The sequence below is a fragment of the Callithrix jacchus genome, chromosome 3 (genome assembly GCF_049354715.1).
Source record: "Callithrix jacchus isolate 240 chromosome 3, calJac240_pri, whole genome shotgun sequence".
In the NCBI taxonomy this organism is placed as follows: Eukaryota; Metazoa; Chordata; class Mammalia; order Primates; family Cebidae; genus Callithrix; species Callithrix jacchus.
Window position 1 is genome coordinate 45,370,619 of NC_133504.1, and position 24,462 is coordinate 45,395,080.

The 24,462-nt window shown below is 39.6% G+C and overlaps 1 long non-coding RNA gene across 2 annotated transcripts in view; it reads left to right on the forward strand.

Moving 5' to 3' along the window:
- The window catches only part of LOC144581730 (uncharacterized), a 55,128-nt gene extending 31,525 nt beyond the window's left edge, over positions 1 to 23,603 (forward strand). Inside the window, exons 4-6 of one of the 2 annotated variants that reach the window (XR_013532860.1) lie at positions 11,965 to 12,105; positions 12,914 to 13,020; positions 15,618 to 23,603. This is a non-coding gene — a long non-coding RNA (uncharacterized LOC144581730). The remainder of the gene's footprint in view (positions 1 to 11,964; positions 12,106 to 12,913; positions 13,021 to 15,617) is intronic. The other variant, XR_013532861.1, reaches the window with a different exon arrangement.
- Positions 23,604 to 24,462: the final 859 nt, after the last annotated feature.

Sequence of the window (24,462 nt, forward strand, 5' to 3'; positions counted from 1 at the left end):
AAGTATAGCTACTCTTGCTTGCTTTTGGTTTCCATTTGCATAGAATCTCTTTTTTCACTCTTATATTTTCATTCTAAATGTGAATTTACAGGGAAGGCAAGTGTTTTGTAAGCAGCATATAGTTCAATCAGTTTTTCTAAGCCATTCTATCAGTCTGTGTCTTTTAAATGGAGCACATTTCTGCAAAGTGAAGCTGACATTCAGTGGGATGAAGAATCAAATGGGAGAATCAAATTTGATTTTAATCACAATTGGAGCTGCATTACAAAATGCTTAGCATCTCTAGTCTGATCATTATTCTGCCTGCCTTCTGATGTATCTATGGAAGAGTTACCCTAGGGAAATGGTTTTCAACCAAGTGGCCCTACCCTGCTTCTCAAACTTTAATATGTTTAGAAATCACCTGAGATCTTGTTAAAGTGCATTTTCTGATTCTCTAGATTTGGGTGGGGACCTACATTTTATATTTCCTTTTTATTTTTTCCTTTGAGACAGGATCTCAGTCTGTTGTGCAGTGGAGTGATCACGACTCACTGCAGCCTCATCCTCCCAGGCTCAAGTGATCCTCCTGCCTCGGCTCCCCAAGTAGCTGGACTTACAGGTCGCCACCATGACCAGCTAATTTTTTTTTTCATTTTTTGTAGAGACGGGGTTTTGCCATGTTGCCCAGGCTCATATCCAACTCCTGAGCTCAGGCAATTCACACACCTGAGCCTCCCTAAGTATCGGGATTCCAAGTATGCCACCTCACCCAGCTTACCTTTTACATTTCTAACATGCTCCCAGGTGACACTGATGCTGCTGGTCCAATGACCACATTTTTAACATCAAGACATTAGGGCACATTAAGGCTGGGGACAATGGCTCACAGCTGTAATACCAGCAGTTTGAGAGGCCAAAGCAGGCAGGTAACTTGAGGCCAGAAGTTTGGGACCAGCAAACATAATTGGCCAACATGGTGAAACCTCATCTCTATTAAAATTACAAAATAAGCTGGGCATGGTGGCATGCACCTGTAATCCCTTCTACTCCAGAGGTTAAAGCATGAGAATCGCTTGAACCTGGGAGGCAAAGTTTGCAGTGAGCTGAGACCATGCCACTGCACTCCAGCCTGGGTGAGAGAGAAAGACTATCTTAAAAACAAAAACAAAGTATAAAGTTGTGTGGGAGGATTTTTCATTGTTATAATGACAGGGAGCACTCTTGGCAACCAGTGATAAAAAGCCTAGATGTTAAACTTCCCGCAATGTGCGGGAAAATTCTACATAATGAAGAATTTTATCACCCAAAAATACCAATGTCTTCTTTCTTAAGAAATAGTGCCCTTATGCCTAGTGGCATCCAAGAGTATAAGGGCACTGAGTAGTAAAAAAGTAAGGAAATAGCTATCCAAAGGCACATCAGCAAAATTAAGAAGACTGAAGAGGCAGAGAGTGGAGGTGGCAGGCAGAGAGGACAGCCAGTGTGTTGGCGATTGGTTATATTGAGCAAATAAGTAAATTAATTAAGTGAATAAGTAGATACCTTGAAGAAGTTGGAGAAAGTACTTAAAAACATGGAAAGAGGGAACCTTAGAAAGAAGCCTATTGGATCAAAACTGGAGGAATCATATGAACTCATGTTTTTACATGTATACAGAAAGATGTAGAAATAGTTGTGTGTGTATGTGTATACACACATATATTTACTAGCTTTGTCCACTAAGAAGGCCTACAAACAATGCCTCTCCCCATCTCCCAGTGGCAATGAGCACAACAGACCCAGTTCTTGGTTTCTAAACACCATCCTCCACAGATAGAAACCTGGAGCTTCTTGGAGAAATGGATGACTCTAGTCTGGGGCAGGAAAGGCACAGAATGAGCCTAGAATATCTTGTGTCAAAAAGTTGGGAAGATGAGCCTAGAATATCTTGTGCTCAAAAAATAATTGGAATATGTCAGGGAAACACAGGAGCCACCTTGAAGGTGTTCCCACTCAAATTTGGTACAATCTGAACATCAAAGAAAAAACAAGATAAGGAACAAATACTTTTTTTTTTTTTTTTAAAGAGAATCTTACTCTGTCACCCAGGCTGGAATGCAGTGGTGTGATCTTGGCTCACTGCAACATCCACCTCCCAGGTTCAAGCAATTCTCCTGCCTCAGCCACCCGAGTAGCTGGGATTACAGGGGTGCACCACCAGCCTGTCTAATTGTTTGTATTGTTAGTAGAGATGGGATTTCACCATGTTAGCCAGGATGGTCTTGATCTCCTGACCTCATGATCTACCCACTTCAACTTTCCAAAGTGCTGGGATTACATGTATGAGCCACTGCGCCCAGCCAACAAATACATTTTTAAAAATAGAAACTGGTGAATCCATACATATAATAAATAAATAAGTGGAAAGCCCTTCCTTACAATAGAATGATAAATAATAAATATACAAGGAATGGTGAAGATATAAAATCACCATTTGGCAACCATCACAGTGGTGATTGATTCAGGTAGGAATTGTTAAAAGATGCTAATGCTGGTGGGTAGTTGTTTGATAAAGAACAAAGTATTGACATAATCTCAAAATATCTACCCATAAAATACTAATCAATTACAAAGGAGAAAATGATGATGTTACAGGTGAGAAACCTAGCAGACACCAACATGAGTAGGTCATTGAGGTTAACACAATGGGTTGACATTATGTGCCTCCTAAGGTGACACACTGTGAAGAGAACAGCATCAGTTTTATGGTGTTTCTGCCAAGAAAGCATAACCTGATCCTCATCATGCACGAGGAAACATTGCACACAGGTTGAGGATCATATATAGAATGTGAGGTCTGTATTAGTGTTGAGGGAAAGACTGAAGAACTATTGCAGACTAGAGGAAACAGAAGAGACAGGACTAAGTGCAATGCATATTCTTGGGTGAGATTCTGGACTGGAAAGTAAAATGAGATATTTTAGGGATAGTTGGTGACATTTTGAATGGGATTTGTAGAATGGATGGTAGTGTAAAATCAATGTTGATATCCTAACCTGGAGAGTTAGAGAATGGTTATGTTTTGAAGAAACATACTGGAGAGTTTAGAAATGATGGGGTTTTATGTCCGTGCTTTGCTCTCAAATGGTTCAGAAAAAATATGAACTAATAATAATGGATATGTACACCTACACACACACACACACACACACACACAATGGAAAAAATAGGTGATAGAGCAAAGAGAGCATCTGGCTGAAGAAAATATGGAGGTTCTTTTAATATGGGGCTATAAGAATGTAGAGAAAAAGGAGACGGAAGAATCAGGATTGGATGGAAATTTCTCAAGAAGGAGGTTAATGTAAGCTTGAGTAATGGATAATATTTAGAAAAGAGGAAAAGAAAAGTAATAATATTCTAGTAGAGACAAGCAACATGAGTAAAGGCTCAGCCGTAAAGTCTGGGACAAACATGGCATGATCAAGAAACAATAAAGAGACTAACTTGGACAAGATAACCATGGAGGGCTTCATATTGGGGAGGAGTTGAAGACTGATATGGTTTGAAAATTTGATCCTCCAAATCTCATGTTGAAACGTGATCCCCAATGCTGGAGTTAGGCCTAGTGTGAAGTGTTTGAGTCTTGGTGGATGGGCAGATCCCTCATGAATGGCTTAGTTGTGTCTGGGTGGTAATGAGTGAATTCTTGTTCTATTAGTTCACACAAGAGCTGGTTTTTAATAGGAACCTGGCACCTGTTCCCCTCTTTCTTGCTTCCTCGCTCACCATGTGATATATCTTCTCTCCCTTCACCTTCCCCCATGAATAAAAGCTTCCTGGGACCTCACCAGAAGCAAAACAGATGTGGTGCCATACCTGTATAGCCCACAGAACCATGAGCCAAATAGACCTCTTTTCTTTATAGATTAGTCTTGGGTATTCCTTTATAGCAATCCAAAATGGAGTAACACAGAAATAACATTGATATTAAGGTAAAGTAGATTGCTGTCATTTTTGAGTGTCCATGACCCCCATTTGCCTTGAGGAATTGCATATTCTCTATTCCATGTGGTCACTGGAGTAAATATAACATCTATACCCGGCCTGTCATAACAGCTTATCTTTCTGGGAAAAATGATTAGGCCAGAGACAGTCACATGTCCTGAACAGAAAAAAAACAGAACACATTCCTGGATTGCCATAAGGATGCTGGAAGCAGACATGAATCTTTCTCCTGGGACTACTACTAGGTTGGAAGAACATAAATCTGAAGCTGCCAGAAGTTGCTTTGCCCATCACTAAGAGTACTGTTATTTTTTAAATGTTAAAACTTTAAACTTGGGAGCAGTGGCTCATGCCTGTAATCCCAGCACTTTGGGGGCTGAGATGGGTGGATCACCTGAGGTTGGGAGTTCAAGAACAGCCTGGCCAATATGGCAAAACCTTGTCTCTACTAAAAATTAAAAAAAAAAAAAAATTAGTTGGGTGTGGTGGCACAAGCATGTAGTCCCAGCTTACTCTGGAGGCTGAGGCATGAGAATCAGTTAAACCCGGGTGGCAGAGGTTGGCAGTGAACTGAGGTCACACCACTGCACTCCAGCCTGGACAACAGAGCAAGATTCTATCTCAAAAAAAAAAAAAAAATTTACATAAAGTATATTTCCTCTTTCATAATACTATCCATTCTTCTCACTTAATGCAAATTGACCTCCTTCATAAAGAATTTTCAGCCAATCCAGATATTTCCTCTCTTCTCTGCGTTTCTTTAGCCTTTATTCTCTTTGTATCTGCTGCATTTTTAGACTCTTACGGTTACCTGGACTTGTATTGCTATTTAACTGCTTTGCATGTGTATGCTTGATCTTCCTAACAACATTATAGATTTCTAGAAAGTGATCAGAAAATATCTCTAGATGAAAGTCACTAAATCTTTTATACCACACAAAAATATAAAGTGACACTCAAGACAAATTAAAACCACAGTGAATGTTTAAGGGCCGCCATTATTTTTTGTTTTTTTAATACCATTAAAATTTTAGCATCTATTTTTCATTTGCTTAGACAAGAACTTAACCTGATTCCAAATCCTGTGTTTAATCTTTTTAAAAATATATATAGCATTGAGTAGCCAGGTTCTTTCTCCAAATTTCCTGTAAAGGTTCATGTCTTAGTGACGTAAATATAAATGTCTGTGTATATGGCTGAAGCAGGTGCTTTGAGGTATTTTAGAGAAAATGTAAATTCTGTGCTTGGTAGAAGCCCATCAAATTTAGATTAGACTCCACTTCTACACCCTTTCTCTCATTTCCACTTTTTTTTTTTGAGACGGAGTCTTGCTCTGTCCCCTAGGCTGGAATCCAGTGGCTCGATCTTGGCTCACTGCAACCTCTGCCTCCCAGGTTCAAGTGATTCTCCTGCCTCAAGCCCCCCAAGTAGCTGGGATTATAGGCACATGCAACCATGCCCAGCTAATTTTTGTGTTTTTAACAGAGACAGAGTTTCACCATGTTAGCCAGGCTGGTCTAGAACTCCTGACCTCAAGCAATCCTCCTGTCTCAGCTTTCCAAAGTGCTAGGCTTGCAGGTGAGAGCCACAATGCCCAGCCTCCTTATCATTTTTTGTTAGACATTTGGATGCATAATTTATGATACTCGGCTCTGAACATTAAGCCAAATTGGTATGGTCTGTGTTTCTGGGAATGTGTGTAATGTTAAAGAAACAGACTCTAGTCCCAAACAGTCTGGGATCAAATCTTGGCTCAGTCAGACACTTATTAGTTGTGTAACCTTGAATTACTTAACTACTTAGTTTCTTATCTGTGATGTTGGATAACACTGGCATCTACTTCCTGGGGTTATTACCAGTAATTAATAGTTGAAAAACCTAGAATAATGCCAAGCAAATAGTAAGCATTCCAATAGATGTTTATTATTACTAAAATGTTCATTTTAATGTTTTAAGGGGTATGTCGTGTGGTGTAGTTAGTGTAGGAGGACAAAGGAGCGTCGTAGTACGGAGAACATCATCTTACATGATAAATGTGTAATGGTCAATAAGATAAATGCACTGGGGTGTTTCCATACAATTGAAAACTATCCAATAGTTTAGTTCAGTGGTTCTCACTTTAGTGTGCACCAGGATCACCTGGAGGGTTTGTTGAATCTTAGATTGCTGTGCTCTCCCCATAAATTCTGATTCATTGGGTCAGGGACAGAGCCAAAGAATTTGCATTCTAACAAGTTCTGAGGGGATGCAGATGCTGCCGGTCAGGATCAAACTTTGAGACTCACTTGATTAGTAGATCAGGGTTTCTCAACTTCGACATAATTGACATTTTGGACCAGATAGTTCTTTGTTGCAGGGAGCTATCCTCTGCATTGTAGGATATTAAGCAGTATCACTGGCCTCTCTACCCGTTAGGTGCCAATAGCACCTCTCTCCCCACCACCCACTGTGACAATCAAAAATATCTCCAGATATTGCCAGAGGTCCACTGGGAAGGCAAAACTGTTGGCTGGGTGTGGTGGCTTATGCCTCTAATCCAGCACTTTGGGAGGCTGAGGAAGTCAGATCACCTGAGTTCAGGAGTTCAAGACCAGCCTGGCTAACATGATAAAACCCTGTCTCTACTAAAGATGCAAAATTAGTCAGGCAGGGTGGTGAGCACCTATAACCCCAGATACTCTGGAGGCTGAGGAAGGAGAACCACTTGAACCTAGGAGGTGGATGTTACAGTGAGCCAAGATTGCACCACTATGCTCCAGCCTGGGTGACAGAGGGAGACTCCATTTCAGGGGGAAAAAAAAGAAAAAACTGTTGAGAGCCACTGGCTTAGAAGAATGAACTAGTGACATGAACTAATCTTAAAAGTATAATTTTGGCTGGGCGCAGTGGCTCATCCCTGTAATCCCAGCACCTTGGGAGGCTAAGGTGGGCAGATCACGAGGTCAAGAGACCAAGACCATCATGGCCAACATGGTGAAACCCTGACTTTCTGAAAATAGAAAAATTAGCTGGGCGCAATGATGCACACCTGTAGTCCCAGCTACTCCAGAGGCCAAGGCAGGAGAATCGCTTGAACCTGGGAGGTGGAGGTGGCAGTGAGCCGAGATCACACCACTGCATTCTAGCCTGGTGACAGCCAAAAATATAGTTTTCAGCCAGGTGCAGTGGCTCATGCATGTAATCCCAACACTTTGGGAGGCTGAGGCAGGGAGATTGCTTGAGCTCGGGAGTTCTAGACTAGTCTGGGCAACATAGTAAGATGTCATCTCTACTAAACATTTTAAAAATCAGCTGGGCATGGTAGTACATGCCTGTAGTCCCAGCTACTAGGAAGGCTGAGATGGGAGGATCACTTGAGCCCAGGAGATCAAGGCTGCTGTGAGCCGTGATCATGCCACTGCACTCCAGCCTGGGTAACAGAGCAAGACCCTATCTTACACACACATATACAAAATATAGCTTTTAGTGTAAAAAGCAAGCTGCAAAAAAAAGGAGAGAGATACAAACAGCATGTATCCATTTTTGTAAATTTTAGAAACACAAAACAATGTACTTTTAATGAATATGTATATGTATTAAAATTATCAAAAATGTGGACTGGAAGGACACACAGCAAAATCATGAAAGTAAAAAAGGTTGGAAAAGAAGAAAGGCAATGGGCCTGGGGCAGGGCACTCTTTTCTGTCATGTTTCAGTGTAGTGTTTTATTACTTAAATATTTTTTAAACTCAGGTGCTTGTCAACATGATAATCTTTGTTAATTCTGAGTGATGGGTATGTGGATGTTTACTATACTATCCTCTGTACTTTTCTATATTCAGATTATTTTTTCCAAAGTTAAAAAAAACACATACACAAATATATAGTAAGTATAGGAACTACTCACATTATTATTTGTGTTATTCATGTATCTGTTGTATTTTCTTTAGTACTTTGTCTTGAATATTTTCTTAATTTTGGTTTTGTATATATGTTTCTGCCTAAACCTTATTGTCCAATTCCCACAGCCAACATTCTGAAATTTCTAGGTCAAGCCACTGGCCACTAACTACTCTGACCAGATAATTTTGTCACCACTGCCCATTTGACTCAAGTGAAAAATATAGCTTTCTCACTACATTCTGATAATCTTTCCAACACAGCCTGCAGTTCCTTTCTAAGGGCAATTATCTTCTCCTCTTAAATAAAGTACTGTAAGAAATGTCAAAGTAGGTCAGGCATGGTGGCTTATGCCTGTAATCCCAGCACTTTGGGAGGCCAAGGTGGGTGGATCACTTGAGGCCAGGAGTTTAAGACCATCCTGGCCAACATAGCAAAACCCCATTTCGACTGAAAATACAAAAACAGCCAGGCATGGTGGCGTATGCCTGTAATCCCAACTACTTGGGAGGCTGAGTAGTTGTACCCAGGAGGCAGAGGCTACAGAGAGCTGAGACTGTGCCACTGCACTCCAGCTTGGGTGACAGAGTGAGACTCTGTCTCAAAACAACAAAAAAAAAGAGGTGTCAAACTGATCACCAACATTCTCTATCCAATGGAGCTTCACAGTCCCAAAAAGAGGCCGTACTGTGAAATAAATTCTCTCTCACACACACACAAATATACATTTCTTAAAACAAAATGACTTATCAAATTATAAATTACAACACACACACACAAATATACATTTCTTAAAACAAAATGACTTATCAAATTATAAATTACAACTTAGCAATGACTAACTCGGAAGAATTTTAATTTCTTTTTTGTTATCGATACTGTATTTTCAACAATGGACATGTATTTTATAATTTTATCGTAAGAAATTTAATAATAAATAAAAGAGCCATTATAATTTTTTGTTTCTTAAGGTGGTAAAGTATATATAACATAAAATTTACAATAGTAACCATTTCTAATTGTACTGTTCTGTGGCATTAAGTACATTCACATTGTTGTACAACTATCACCACCTCCATCTCTAGAACTTCTTCAACTTCCCCAGTGGAAATTTTATGCCAGTGAAGCCCCAACTCCCTTTTCCTCTTTCCCCTCACCACCTGGCAAACACCATGCTACTTTCTGTCTATGAATATGACTACTCTAGGAACCTCATATAAGTGGAATATACAATTTTTGTCCTTTTGTGGCTCATTTACTTCATGTAGCATAGTGTCTTCAAGTTTCACGTATGAAGATGCTATGTTGTAGCATGTGGCAGAGCTATTATGATTGTTTTTTAATAAGGAAAGGATTGAATTTTCCCTCCTAAAAAAAACATTCACAGTGGCCTGCATTTTCATATTACAGTAGGATGTATTTGTTTGAAAGAAGCAGAAGAATTCCGTGTCTCAGGTAATGCATTTCCCATGGGGGAATATACCTTGCTTGTTTTCATTGAAACCAAAGGTCTCCAAATTGATACAATAGTAAGTAATCATTTTTTCTTACAAGAAACTCAGTCTGGTAGTTCTGTTCAAGTCAAGTAGAAATTTCCTAATAGTTTCAGTGAAGCTGGCTGTAAAAATCGCTTAACTAGAAAGCTCTTGGGTGTCTGATTTATCCTGCTCACTGGTTTCTATATTTGATAGGACGTGGTAACTATATGATTCAAAACGGAATGACTCAAAATACAGAATAGGATTTCATTCAGAATCTGAGCTCCCTTATTCTATTTGATTGATTTTGTTTATGACAATTGACAATCTTACCCTTTTAAATTATGTATTACATTTGCACTCATCAGAAAGCTAGTTTTATTTCTCCTTTCATCATTAAGAAGATAGACTTTTCTCAAGTAAGGATTCACAGTAATTTCATTTATCTCTAGAGGCTTGGAGGCAGTTACCTGTGAATACTAATGAGGTGGTCTTAAAATACTTGGTTGTGGTTGGGTGCAGCAGCTCATGCCTGTAATCCCAGCACTTTGGAAGGCTGAGGTAGGTGGATCACTTGAGGTCAGGAGTTCAAGACCAGCCTAGCCAACATAGTGAAACCCATCTCTACTAAAAATACAAAAAATTAGCCAAGGATGGTGGCACATGCCTGTAATCCCAGCTACTCGGGAGGCTGAGGCAGAAGAATCATTTGAACCTGGGGGGCAGAGGTTGCTGTAAGCCAAGATCGCAACACTGCACTCTAGCCTGTGTGACAGAGCAAGACTCCATCTCAAAAAAAAAGAATTGGTTGATTGGTTGGATGTTTTGTTTTGTTTGGCTGATTGGTTCGTTGGTTGGTTGTTACTTGGCAGAATAAGGCAATGCATATCTCTGGAAAAAGAAATTGTTCCCATTGGCTTAATTTTTACCTTCAGGCTGTCTTATATTTACTCTTCTTCCTATTTATATGCTACATTATTATATCTATCATAGATGAAAAAAGTTTTAAGAAATAGCTTACTAAACTATTACTAAGTTATTACCAATTATTTAAAAAAAACCATCTGAACAGAATTCAGTGCTCTAAAAGCACGTACTATAATTCCTGCCATCATTTTTGAAAACTTGCAATTGTTTTATCATTTATAAAATCATTGAACTTGATATATTTCAGTGTGCAGTAGAGCATATTCAAGTCAAACTATGATAAGAGATACAGTTTAACATTTGCAGCTTTGAGTGGGTATTTAACTTTCATTCTTAATGATCATTAATTATAATTTTTGCTACCTTTCCTTTCACCTAAACATTTCCTAAAGTTCTAGAAAAAGTCAAGATGTTGAGAGAAAACCTTCTCTAATATAAACTTTTTAAATAGTCTTATCCAGGTTATTTGTATTTAATGACTCATTAAACCAGAAATTTTAACTAATTGAATATGATTGTTAAACCAAAATTAAGCATTTCATATACTGTTTCTCCAACTTTCATTAGTCGGCCTCTTCTAAATGTTATGTGAAAGCAGGAACAAGCCTACAAAACAAGCCTAAAGTATATGTAAAACTTTTGTACAACATGGAAAACACAACAAAAATAATATTTAATAATTGCACAGGGCTTCACAGTTTATTGTTTTCAGAATAAATAATGAGGACTTGTCAGAAATTCTCAAAGTAATTACTAAATTTTTTGCTGTGCAAAGCTATGTAGCATTTTTCAAATGTATATTTAAAATTTTTGAACTGATATAAAGAAAAATTTCACTATGAAAATATAGAAACATATAAAGCACTTTTGTTTCCACACAACATGGAATAACAAAAACCAGATTTATTGTCCTTTCTGAAGCAGCCAAAAAAGAAAAAAGACCAAACATAAGAAACCATACTTTTCAAGGCAACAGACATCAGGCAATATAGACGAATGAGGTCTGGAATATAGGACACTAGCAAGGGGAGCCTATGATTGCTGCAGTTTCCTGCTTCCAGAGAGGTTACAGGCTGCAGTGCAGACCCTGAGTTGAGGAGATAGAGCTGACAGTCCAAGAAAAAAAAAACAAGATAGCTAGAGTTCACAGGACAGAGACCAGAGGGAAAAAAAAACAAAACCAAGCCTGGAGAGTACTGATTAGTGCATGTGCATGAGGAAACTATCAGAGTTAGAGAAAAAATTATTTGAATTTCAAGCCTGAACTACCGAATCTTACTCAAGAAGAATTACGTAATTTAAATAGCCTTATTATTATTAACAAAATTAAATACATAGTTAAAAATCTTCCCACAAAGAAAACTCCAGGGCCAGATGCTTTGCTGGTGAATTCTACCAAACATTTGAGGAAAAAAAATAATACCAATTATAACAAATTTTCCTAAAAATTTAAAGGAAGAAATACTTTTTGATTCACTCAAGGCCAGCATTTCCCTGATACCAAAACCAAACATGTTACAAGAAAACTATAGACTAATTATCACCCATGAACATAGATCCAAAATTCTAAACAAAATCTTGCTATATATGGAAAGGATAATATGTCATGACCAAGTAGAATTTATCCCAGGAATGAAAAGTTGGCTTAAAATTAGAAAATTAGAAAATGAATCAATATGGAGCTAAATGCCATTATTCTTTTTTTTTTTTTGAGATGGAGTCTCTTTTTCACCCAGGCTGGAGTGCAATGGCATGATCTCAGAATGTAATGGCACAATCTCAGCTCACTGCAACCTCTGCCTCCTGGGTTCAAGCGATTCTCTCACCTCAGCTTCCTGAGTAGCTGGGTTTACAGGTTTGTACCACAACACCCAGCTAATTTTTTAATTTTTAATAGAGATGGGGTTTCACCATGTCAGCCAGGCTGGTCTCAAACTCCAGACCTCAAGTGATCCGCCCACCTTTACCTCCCAAAGTGCTAGGATAATAGGCGTGAGCCACTGCACCTGGCCTGGAAGCCATTACTCTAAGTGAAGTAAATCAGGAATGAAAAACCAAATACTGCATGTTTTCACTTCTAAGTGGGAGCTAAGCTATTGATGTGCAGTCACATAGAGTGGTACAATGGATATTGGAGACTCAGAATGGGGGAAGGTGGGAAGGGATAGGTGAGGAAAAGCTACATATTGAGTCCAATGTACACTACTTGGGACTGGTATGCTCAAATCTCAAACTTCACCACTATACACTTCATCTTTGGAACCAAAAACCACTTGTACTCCAAAAGCAATTGAAATTAAAGAAAAATACATATATATATATGTATTATATATATATATATAGTGTATCAATATAATTCACCATCTTAACGAACTGAAAAAGAAAACTAAGATTATCTTGGTAGATACAGAAAAGGCATTTGACAAAATTCAGCGTCCATTTTCTCAACAAGCTAAGGAATTAATCAATCTGATAAAGAGCATCCATAAAAACCTATACCTAATACTTAATTCTGAAAGATTTAATGGGTTACCCCTAAAATCAGGAGCAAGTCATAGATGTCTTTTCTCTGTCAGTACTTCTTTTCAACTTTGAACTGAAAGCGCTGGAAAGAAAGAAGTAAAACTGTTCTTTTTTTTTTTTAATTTTTTATTGGATTTTAGGTTTTGGGGTACATGAGCAGAGCATGTATAAAACTGTTCTTAATTGCAGACAATATGGTCGTCTATGTAGAAAATCAAATGGAATCTACAAAAAGCCACTCCAACAAGTGAGTATAGCAAGATTGTAGGATATAAGATCAAAATACAAAAATAATAAGAAACTAAGAAACTAACCTATACTATTGTAATGGTGGCTACATGACATTATATTATTTCTCGAAACTCACAAAGGTTGAAACATGAACATTGGTATAACAAAGGTACCACATAATTCAATATTTAAATAGCAGGAAAAACTGAGAGGTGGAGAGTATATGTGGGAACTCTGTACTTCCTGATCAATTTTTCTGCCAATCTAACGTTGCTCTAAATAAAACCTCTATTAATTTTTTTTTTTTTTTTGAGATGAAGTCTTGCTCTGTTGCCCAGGCTTGAGTATAGTGGTATGATCTCGGCTCACTGCAACCTCTGCCTCCCAGGTTCAAGCATTTCTCCTGCCCCAGCCTCTCAAGTAGCTGGAATTATAGGTGCACACCACCATGCCCAGCTAATTTTTGCATTTTTAGTAAAGACAGGGTTTCGCCATATTGGCCAGGCTGGTCTCGAACTCCTGACCTCAAGTAATCCATCAGCCTTGGCCTTCCAAAGTGCTGGGATTATAGGCATAAGCCACCACACCTGGCCAATTTCTAAAAATAAATCAATTCTCCCCAAATTGGTTTCTAGTTTCAATAACATCCCAGTCCAGATTTGTTTCTGTTTTTGTATTTTCTTAGAAACAGGCTGGCCTCAAACCTCTGAGCTCAAGAGATCCTCCTGCCTCAGCCTCCTAAGTAGCTGGGACTACAGGTGCACACGACGGCACCCAGCTAAAATTTCATAGATTTTTTTTTTGGTAGAAACTGATAAGATGATTCTAAAACTCATTTGGAAATGTAATAGAACTAGAATAGCCAAAACAACTTTGGAAAAATAAGAACAAAGTTGAATGACTAACCCTACGATATTCCAAGACTTACCATAATGCTATGATGTTCCAAGAGATATTAATGAGAATAGTGTAAATTTCAGCACCCTTTCACTTGGCAAATGGACGAAATGTCTTTGACCCAACAATTCAGTTCTAACAATTAATACTAAGAAAATAATAAAAAAAGACACACAAGTAAAAGAATATTAATCTTATTCTTATCAGCTAAAACTAGGAAATAAAACAGATATTTAACAATAGGAGGTAGGCTGAATAAGTTATAGTTCACACTCATGTTAAAATAAGTATTCAGCCCAGTCATCAAAAATCATGTAGTTAATGACTTGGGAAAAGTTCAGGATATATAACTAAGTGAATTTAGCAAGTCACAAAACAATAGGTTTTTATTTTGTTAAAAATATCTCTTCTGTGGAAGCAAGAGGATGACTTGAGTCCAGGAATTAGAGATCAGCCTGGGTAACAAAGAAAGACTCTTATGTCTATACAAGCAAAAATAAAAATAATTAGCCAGTTGTGGTGGCAAGGGCCCCTAGTCCTAGATACTTGCGAGACTGAGACAGGAGGATTATTTGAGCCCAGGAGTTCAAGACCAGCTTGGGCAACATAGAGAGACCCTATCTCAATCAATCAATCAGTCCAAGCAAGCAAGCAAGCAAGCAGTCTGGGATCTCACTGCGTATTGTTTGGATTTTGCGGTTTTTTTTTTTTTTTTTTTTTTTCACTTTTTTCTCACTATCATTTTCTCTCTTTAATCTGCAGAACAGACTATTTTTAAATGCAGGCATTGTATTTCTTTATATGAACATACCACAAGCCATTTAGTCAGCTTCTGATCATTGGACCTTTTCATTATTTTCACTTTTTTAAAGAAGGAAAGCCTACTGTTGACTGGGATGGGGACCACGTAGCAAGTCCTATAGAGAACATTGTTTCACAAACATGTTTGTACTACGCACGAATTTAAGCTAGACTTGATAGATGTGGGAATAGATGATAGAGGAAGGAAGTGTGGAGGTGTAGAAATGAGGCTAATGTGTTCCACCTAATTCAAGAAGAACAGTATTTGTTGCTTTGGGAGGGATTCTCTGGAACCCGCCCCTCAACTATTCTCCCGCTTTCAGGTTCCCACTGTCTGCTGAGCTGCACTGCTCCCCTGTGGTCGAGTGGTGGCACTGCAGCCCAAGAACACCAAATCATAGTGGCCTTAGGGAAGCCATTTGGGTTCATTTCTTGACTGATTTTTTTAAACCCAACTTGAAACTAATACTTTTCTTTAACCCACAAACAGAAACGTACATGCTCAAAAATGACAGAATATGTGAGATCTCTGTCTGGAATAAACACTTCTTTAGAGTCCTGAGCATGTAAATAAAAATAAACATACCGGTTAAGTCCTGGGTTCTTTCCTCAGCTTCAGGCTGCTCACCTTGCCATTGGGCACTATCCTCCAGCTGTAACGGAAGGAAGTCCTCAAATGGGCCGGCTTCTTGCTTACTGGACTTTAATCATGCTCAGCACACCCAATACCCCCCTCTCTGCCTGACTTCTAAATCTCACTTAAGACTTAGATTTCTTTGGATTCTTTAAGTTGGGGTTGGCTGTGCCTTCCATGTGCTCACCAAACTCCTCCATTCATTCTGGAGTTTCCCTTGCTGGGTTGGGGGTTCCTTCAGCACATGACTCCTCCTCACTTTGTCTTCTTTCCCCTGCTAGGTTGGTGGTTCCTTCAGCACATAACTCCTCCTCACTTTGTCCATCACGTTTCTTACCTTGGCGACAGTGAGTCCCAAATCGAAAGTAGGAATCTACTATGTTCAAAGGAGGAAAACACAGGAACGTGGATAATATAGTATATTCATTTCAGTTCCATTATATTCAATTCTTCCAATATTTATGGGGTGCCTACTCCAAGACAGTCCTCACTGATAGCATTGGAGAGAAGAAGAGAAGAGAGAGAAGGTATCGTATGAGAAACTGTTAACTCTGCTACTAATTTTGCACAATTTATTGTTCCTTTCAAAACGTACTACACGGACAAAGTTTGGGGTATCCACTGGACTCCACTTGAGAGGTTAGGCTCAGTCATCCATATATTTTTTAAACCTTTCCCAGCTACCCACATGACTCTAACAGCCAACACTGAGAACATTTGCCCCAGAGTAGCCGATTTACCATAGTAAACTCCTGAGACCTAAAGTCTTAAAGAATAGTACTGCGGTGGTTCACGCTTGTAATCCCAGCACTTTGGGAGGCCGAGGCGGGCAGATCACAAGGTCAGGAGTTCGAGACCAGCCTGGCCAACATGGTGAAATCCAGTCTCTACTAAAAATACAAAAAATTAGCTAGGCATGGTGGCAGGGGCCTGTAATCCCAGCTACTTGGGAGGCTGAGGCAGGAGAATCATTTACCAGGAGCGGGAGGTTGCAGTGAGCCGAGACCGCATCACAGCACTCCATCCTGGGCAACAGAGAGAGACTGTCTAAAAAAAGAGAATAGTTCAGGTAAATTGGTGAACACTATTAGACTAATTTTGGAGAGCTACTGTTTTGCCTGCTCAGCATCCATTCTTCTTTCTTCTGCTGGAAGCACCTTTTCTTTCTTTCTTTCCTTCTTTCCTTCTTTCTTTCTTTCTTTCTTTCTTTCTTTCTTTCTTTCTTTTTCTTTCTTCTTTCTTTCACAGATTCTCTGTCTGTTGTAGGCTGGAGTGCAGTGGTGCCATCTCAGCTCACTGCAACCTCCGCCTCCCGTGTTGAAATGATTCTCATGCCTCAGCCTCCCAAGTAGCTGGAACTACAGGTGCACGCCACCATGCCCAGCTAACTTTTGTATTTTTAGTAGAGATGGTATTTCATCGTGTTGACCAGGATGGTCTCGATCTCTTGACGTAGTAATCTGCTCGCCTCTGCCTCCCAAAGTGCTGGGATTGCAGGCGTGAGTCTCTGCGCCCGGCTTCTTAATTTTCTTTTTGAAGACCATTCCTTCCCCGACTTTTTGTCCTTGTAATTGAGGTAGGGCTGTGTCTCATCTTCCCAGCTCCCACCCCCAATACACACACACATACACACACACACACACACACACACACATGCATACACTCTCAGCCCATCCAGACTCTATGTTTGCTCTTTCCAGCTAGAATTGTGCTTGAATTCAGTAACATCTGAACCTTTAGACTGAACTTCCACCCTTAGTCTGTTCAATTTTGAGCAATCAATCCCGTCACTATTTTTCCTAAATGAGTTTGAGGTGGGTTTTGTCATTTTCAACGAAAATATTTCTAACTAGCAGAAATTTTTGAGATTTCAAATGGGATAAGGAACTTCATATACTGTCTACTTAGCAAAAGGGGATAATTAATTGATGTATCCTAATATTTTGTTTCTTGTTCTATAATAAAAATTTCCTTCATTGTTCTTAGCCGGGCTTTAAGTTTATCAAACATAAAAAGTCCATTTACCCTTTGATCTAGTTTATCCCTGTTTAATGTATCTGTTTGGAGCATGGTTTTTTAAAAGCTGTCCACACATATAAAATGGAGATAATGAGACTTACTTCACTGAGCTGTTGAAGGTAAAATGAAATAATATATGTGAAATCATTTCATGGTAATAAATGTTGGATGTTATTACTATGGGTATCATCATAATTGTTATCATCTTTAATTTTCTGTCACAAAGTTCCTGGGTCGTTATTTATTGTTAATATTGATAGTTGTACAAATGCAAAACTGTAACTGAGCAAGTAAATAATGAAAACAGGAAATGTGATTTCTTTTAGGTTATAATCATCCCAGGAATGTAATAAAAGATCAGTTGAAATAATGTATTCTAAGGTATTTTAAAAACCAAAGTGGTATATGACTGTAAGGTACTCTTACCTCAGTCCTGCAGGTCACTGAATCTTTGATGTTCATTTACATACATGTTTTATTTCAGAGCCTATTAATATCTTATACTTTTTATTTAATTTTAAAACAAAAAAAAACCATAGACTGCCTTATAGAGTGCAGTTTTATACAATGAATGGATTTCTCTTGGTTTTCATTCTTTTCAGCCTCTCTGTGGCATTTAACCACCCTGACAACCCACTCCTTGAAATTCTTTCCTCCCTTAGAGTCAGTGACACTACATTCTCCTTATTCTTGACCTTTCATCTACTTTTGACTCCCTTCCCCTCCCAGCTCCTAACTCTCTGGGTGCCCCCATTACTAAGGTTCTGATTTCTTTCTCTACTCAGCTCCTGAAGAATTCATCCAGCTTCATCTATTCTGCATCTGTCCATAATTCCATCTTCCCAGTATTTATTTCAGTGTGTATGTCCTGTCATGAGCTCACTTTCAGTATCTTTTTAAAAATTCATAATCTCTGCTACTGTAGTTTGGCTGCCTTTACAAGTGCCCTATTTCAGTTGGTGGCAACCCTATTATTCCCATGTTCCTGATCTCCTTAGTGCTTCCCTCTCTTCCAACCCCCTCTTGCAGGCTGCAAGCACTTCAGTACCTGCAGGTTCACTTTTCCTCTGCTTTCCCAAGACCTCTACATTGGTTCAGGCCCTCATTTTCTCACTGCCCATCCTCATAACTGGTCTCTTTAGCTCTCAACTCACCCCATTCCTGTCTGTCCTGTGGACTTAAGCCAAATCGATTTCCTAAAATGCCTCTTTGTGAGCTCCATAAGAGCAAGAACCGTACACTCGTCATCTTGGTGCCCTTAGCAACTGGCACAGTGCCCAGCACGTATTATGGCCCTTGAATGGCTGTCATTCCCTTATTAGAGTGGCTTGTGTGTGTGTGTGTGTGTGTGTGTGTGTGTGATCAATTTCAGATTTTCTAGCTTGACTAGCTCCATAATATGAATTATTCATCCCATCTTATTTCTGACTACTTTACAGAGTAAACCATTTGTTCAAGCCAATCTGGTTTTTCCTTTTATAAATTAACATTACACTGATAATGAAAACCAAACTATTTAACACTCATTAATTCTCTACTATCAATGTAATTTGTCTTCCTAACCAGATTATGGTATCTTTGAAGACTGAAACTCTATTAACCAACTGCCATAGAGTAGTCTTTTGATTTACCCCTTACCAAAACACTCCTTCACCACAAATACTGTCTCTGACTCAGTAAAAACATTTGATATATTTTCTTTCTATATTTATATTTGCTTTTATATTTATAGATCAATAGCATATATTTACATGCCTCATTGCACCTAACACTGGTGGGCCTGAGTAACGGTTATCATTCATTAAATATTTATTGATTAATACACATAAAACGGAGTAGTATAATCGCTCCATGACCTCTAAGCCCAGTGTAAAATAGCATTGTGGTGGTCTGACATTGTTTATATCTTTCTCCGGAGGCACAAGAACTTAACTTGTCAAAGAGCAAGTGTGTTTTGATACTGACATCATAGAACCCCAAATACTTATTTTAGCTAAAAACAAAAAAGATGGGAAAGCAACAAGAACAGCAGTTGATAAACAGAACTGAATAAAATATGGGACTTATGTTGAAAGTCTGCCTCTGAGCTGCTGCCACATAAATAAGGAGATGGTGGGGTGGACCAAGGGACATTTACCAGTCCAGCCTGTGTCATTTCTGATTTTTTTTTCTTTTTTTCCCCAACAACAGAAATGACCAAATGATCACCTGGTTCCCGAAAGAATTAATGGGCCTCTTTTAAATTCCCAACTCAAAGCACGGGAGTTGTTTTGAGTACTTTATAGAATCTAATGCATTTTGTTGATGCAGGAAGGAGCCTCAGAAATACAGTCTTTAAGGCTGTAAAGTTCTGCATGTATTTGAATAATTAAAATGCATGTATCCCCTCCCCCCAGCCATCCTTTTCTTCCTAGCACACTGCAGACATTAATAACATGAAGCAATAGTGCAGTCGCACACTTTCAGAAACAATTGTGCTAATTGTGAACTTGCCAACTCCTAACAAGAATGCTAGTGTGCATTACTCCACAGTTGTGCTCAGTTCTAAGAAGAGATAGCAGCACTTTTGTCTCCAGTAGCCAAGGCTCACAGATGGGTCACTCGGCTGAGGCAGAATTGGGCTGAGCTCTTGGCAGATAGATTGGAAAGTTGGCTGACTTGTTTAGAAACCTGACATCCTGATCATCTCTAGTCTCCACAGACTCTTCTGACATTCAGTTCACCTCAATGCTTCTCTTACCCATTCACATTTTCTTTGGAAAAGTCCTTTTTTTACTGTGTAGATTGCTTTCAGTCTGTTTCTTTGATGACTGTACTTTTGCATACACACACACACACACACACACACACACACACACACATAGAGAGAGAGAGAAAGAGAGAGAGCACAAGAGCAGTCCTTCACGGTCCTTCTCAACCTCAGCATTCTTAACATTTGGGCTGGATAACTCTTTGTTGTAAAAGTGTAAGGGGCTGTCCCCATCATGACAAGCAAAAATGTCTCTAGTTGTTACCAAATGTATTCTGAGGGGAGAACTCATTCCTGGTTGGGAACCAGTGAAATAGAGTAATTTGGGGTGAATTATTTGAATTCAGGTCTTGACTGACTATATATACATAAGCATAATCCACTATAAAGTACAACTGCATAAAAATTCATTAGAACAAAAATATTTTCAACTGAAAGTCATTTTATTTAAAAAAATCAAGTATATGTAATTAGAGTGTTAAAAATTGAATGGACCCATAGATTTGATGCAATCTGTCCTTTTTTTTTTCTTTTTTGAGACATAGTCTTGCTCTTTTGCCCAGGCTGGAGTGCAGTAGTGCAATCATGGCTCACTTCAGCCTCTACCTCCTGGACTCAGGTGATTCTCCCACCTCAGCATCCTGTGTAAGAGGGACTACAGGCACACACCACCGTGCTAATTTTTGTAGAGATGGGTTTTTGCCTTGTTGTCTTGGCTTGTCTTGAACTCCTGGGCTTAAGCGATTCTCCAGCCTCAGCCTCCAAAAGTGCTGGGATAATAGGCATGAGCCATGATGCCTGGCCAACTTTTCCTTCTTAATCGAGGATATGTAATATATTAGGCTTTTATTCAAGACATCTGAAAAAGGAAGAAAATTGTTTCTTTGGATTGCCACCTCTCCTGTTCTCAGATCCCCTCCTAAAAGCTTAAAAACATTTTAAGGGCTGGGCACAGTGGCTCATGCCTGTAATCCCAGCACTTTGGGAGGCCGAGGTAGGTGGATCACCTGAGGTCAGGAATTTAAGACCAGCCTCACCAATATGGTGAAACTCTGTCTCTACTAAAAATACAAAAATTAGCAGGGTGTGGTGTCATGCACCTGTAGTCCCAGCTACTTGGGAGGCTGAGTCAGGAGGATTGCTTGTACCTGGGATGCAGAGGTTGCAGTGAGCCAAGATTGCACCACTGCACTCCAGCCTGGGTGACAGAACAAGACTCCATCTAAAACAAAAACAAAAAACATTTTAAGGACTAGGTGCCATAGCTGACTCCTGTAACCTCAGCACTTTGGAAGGCTGAGGTGGGAGGATTGCTTGAGACCAAAAGTTTGAGACTAGCCTGGGCAACCTGGTGAGATCCTGGCTCTATGAAACATAAAATAAAAAAGAATAAGCCATTTTTTTGACTGTCTTGCTGGAGACCCTCTCTTCCTTCTTCAGCTTTGACCCAGCAAGGGCAGCACCAGAACTCCCACTGCAGGTTCAGACACTGGAAGAGTTATTACAGATCAGCAGCTGGTGAGTCATGACCAAGTCACTCCCTGGTTTCTAAGAAACACAACTCACAAAAGCTACTATGAGTGCCATTTATTGCATATACTTGGCTTTTAGACATAGAACATTCCATGTCTAAGCTAAGAAAATTAAAAGATATCTTTCAAGATAAACAGAGAATGGAGGTAAAAAGAAATACCTTGTAAATTAAATAATTTGGAGGACTTAAGCCATGTGTCAGTGACCCTGAAGTAATTAAGACATAATTAAGGTACACTGAAGTATGGCAACATCATTAATTCATACTTAGTCAAGTGCAACAGTCATAGATTTAAGTATTTGGAACTTGAATCAGGAAATTCTCAGAGTTCCAGCCAAAGTTAACCGAGCACCTATACGGGACTTTTTGCCTTTGCATAGTAGTTGTTGTCTTTCTACCTGCTGTCTTCCTAACTCCTCTGGCAGAGTCTCAGACTCCCTGACCACAAGGGAAGGGCATATAACCCATACTGAGTCAATTGTGGTGCTCTGTCCCCATCACCCCACCCACCCCACTTCAGTGTGAGGCCAGGAGGCACAGAGATCAAACCAAGGAATTCCAAGCCTTTATCCAGAATTGTCTACTAGAGCTATAGAGAGGAGGCTCATTCTTGCCTCTTAGGTCACAATTCAGGAAGGACATGAATCTGGGGCTGCCAGAAGTCCTGCTCCCCACTAGCAGAGGGAATGTTAAATAGACAATCTGGGCAGCCTTGGCGCAGCTATCATCTCCAAGCACCCAGAGCTGCCTATTTCTGGCTTTTCTTTCAGTTCTGTGAGCTACTTCAGTTATCTTTCCAATAAATCTAATTCTAGGAATAAGTGGGTTTCAGCTGTCACTTACAACCAGTGGAATCCTGAAAAATATACGTATATTCTGTTCTAAGACTACAGAACGTGAAATGTTTTTCCCATAGGTAAGTACAGCCATATCTGAGTGAACAGTAACTAAGGTTTAATATGCGCTGAGCACTGATAAACTGGAAGTTTTCATAGTACATTTCCTAGAGGCTTCACTGACCCCATGATCAAGGGTGTCATAACTAGGCAGGGGAGAACCTACCATGTTCCAGGTCTATGGTTATATGTCTCAGCTGAGGTCTGTCTTCAAACACTACACAATGATAATGACAGTATCTGGTGCCATGAAAGGGCATCCTGAGAAGAACAAGATTTTATGTAAAAACCTCAAAAACTACCTCAGCATTTGACACTTAATTATACAGTACAAAAAATTTCAAAATCTTAGATAAGCCCTTCAAAAAGATTTACCTTGCATTTGTATCCAGGGCTGGGCTGACAGCTCTCAGTGCCTATAGTAATTAGCCCTACCCAAACCTGCAGCAAGTCACCACATGCTCCCCAGCTCCTCCTGAAATAAATGTACCCACCTTAGTTTGACAAACACCCTGCAAGGCTCACTTAACCTCCCATTACTTTTTTTTTCCTTTTTTTGAGACACAGTCTTGCTCTGTCGCCCAGGCTGGAGTGCAGTGGTGTGACTGTGGCTCACTACAGCCTCCAACTCCTGGGCTCAGGGATCCACCCACCTCAGCTCATGAGAAGCTGGGACTATAGGCATGCATCGCTATAACTGGCTAATTAAAAAAAAGAAATTGTAGAGACAGAGTCTTACTATGTTGCCCAGGCTGGTCTACTTCTGGGCTCAAGCAATCCTCCTGCCTTGGCCTCAAAAGCACTGGAATTAGATAGACTGGATAAAGAAAATGTGGCACATATATACCGTGGAATACTATGCAGCCACAAAAAAAGAATTAGTTCATGTCCTTTGCAGGGACATGGATGAAGCTGGAAGCCATCATTCTTAGCAAACTAACACAGGAACAGAAAACCAAAAACCGCATGTTCTCACTCATAAGTGGGAGCTGAACAGTGAGAACACATGGACACAGGGAGGAGAGCATCACACACCAGGGCCTGTCAGGGGGTGGCAGGAAAGGGGAGGGAGGGCATTAGGACAAATACCTAATGCTAGCGGGGCTTAAAACCTAGATGACAGGTTGATAGGTGCAGCAAAGCACCATGGCACATGCATACCTATGCAACAAACCTGCACATTCAGCACATGTATCCCATAACTTAAAGTTAAAAAAAGAAAAACACCTTGAAAAGGAAAAAAAAAAGGTATTGGGATTACAGGCATGACCCATCTCTCCTTACATTTTTATTTTCTATCTTGCCCCTCTGATTCCTGATTTGCTTTAGCCATGGGATGCCATTCTCAGCCTCCCCTGCATGCCTTGCACAATCCCACCTCTGCTACCTTGCTGATTCTGTGCCTTCTGCTGGTCTTATTACCCTTGAAGTCCCACTCAAATGCTTCTCTGTCAGCCCAACCAGAAGTGACTTATTGGTCCTTGAACTTCCATGGCCTTAGTTGTGCCTCTCTGACTACCCTTGCCACCAATGGCCTTTGAACGTAGCTGTAGTGAGGGCATCCTCTCCTCCTCAGTTCCATACGCCCTAAAGATAGAGACACAACCTAAAAAAGTTAACAGCATATTTTGGGGAAATGAATAAATAAAGGAACGTTTCTTACCACTCAAGGCCTTTCATTACCTGGCCTAACTCTATTAATACACTTCCTTTTGATTCTTTTCACACAGGCTTCGTGCAGGTCATTCTAATCATTGTTCCTCGGGTACAGTGTTGACTTGAACTCTTTGCTCACATTAATTTTCCATGTGCCCTTTTATTTCTTTGATCACTTATCATTCATTTATTCACTCATTCATTCACTCGCCCTCTCATCTAGTCATTCAAATATTGACTGAGCATCTGCTGAGTGCCAAGGAAAACCAAGA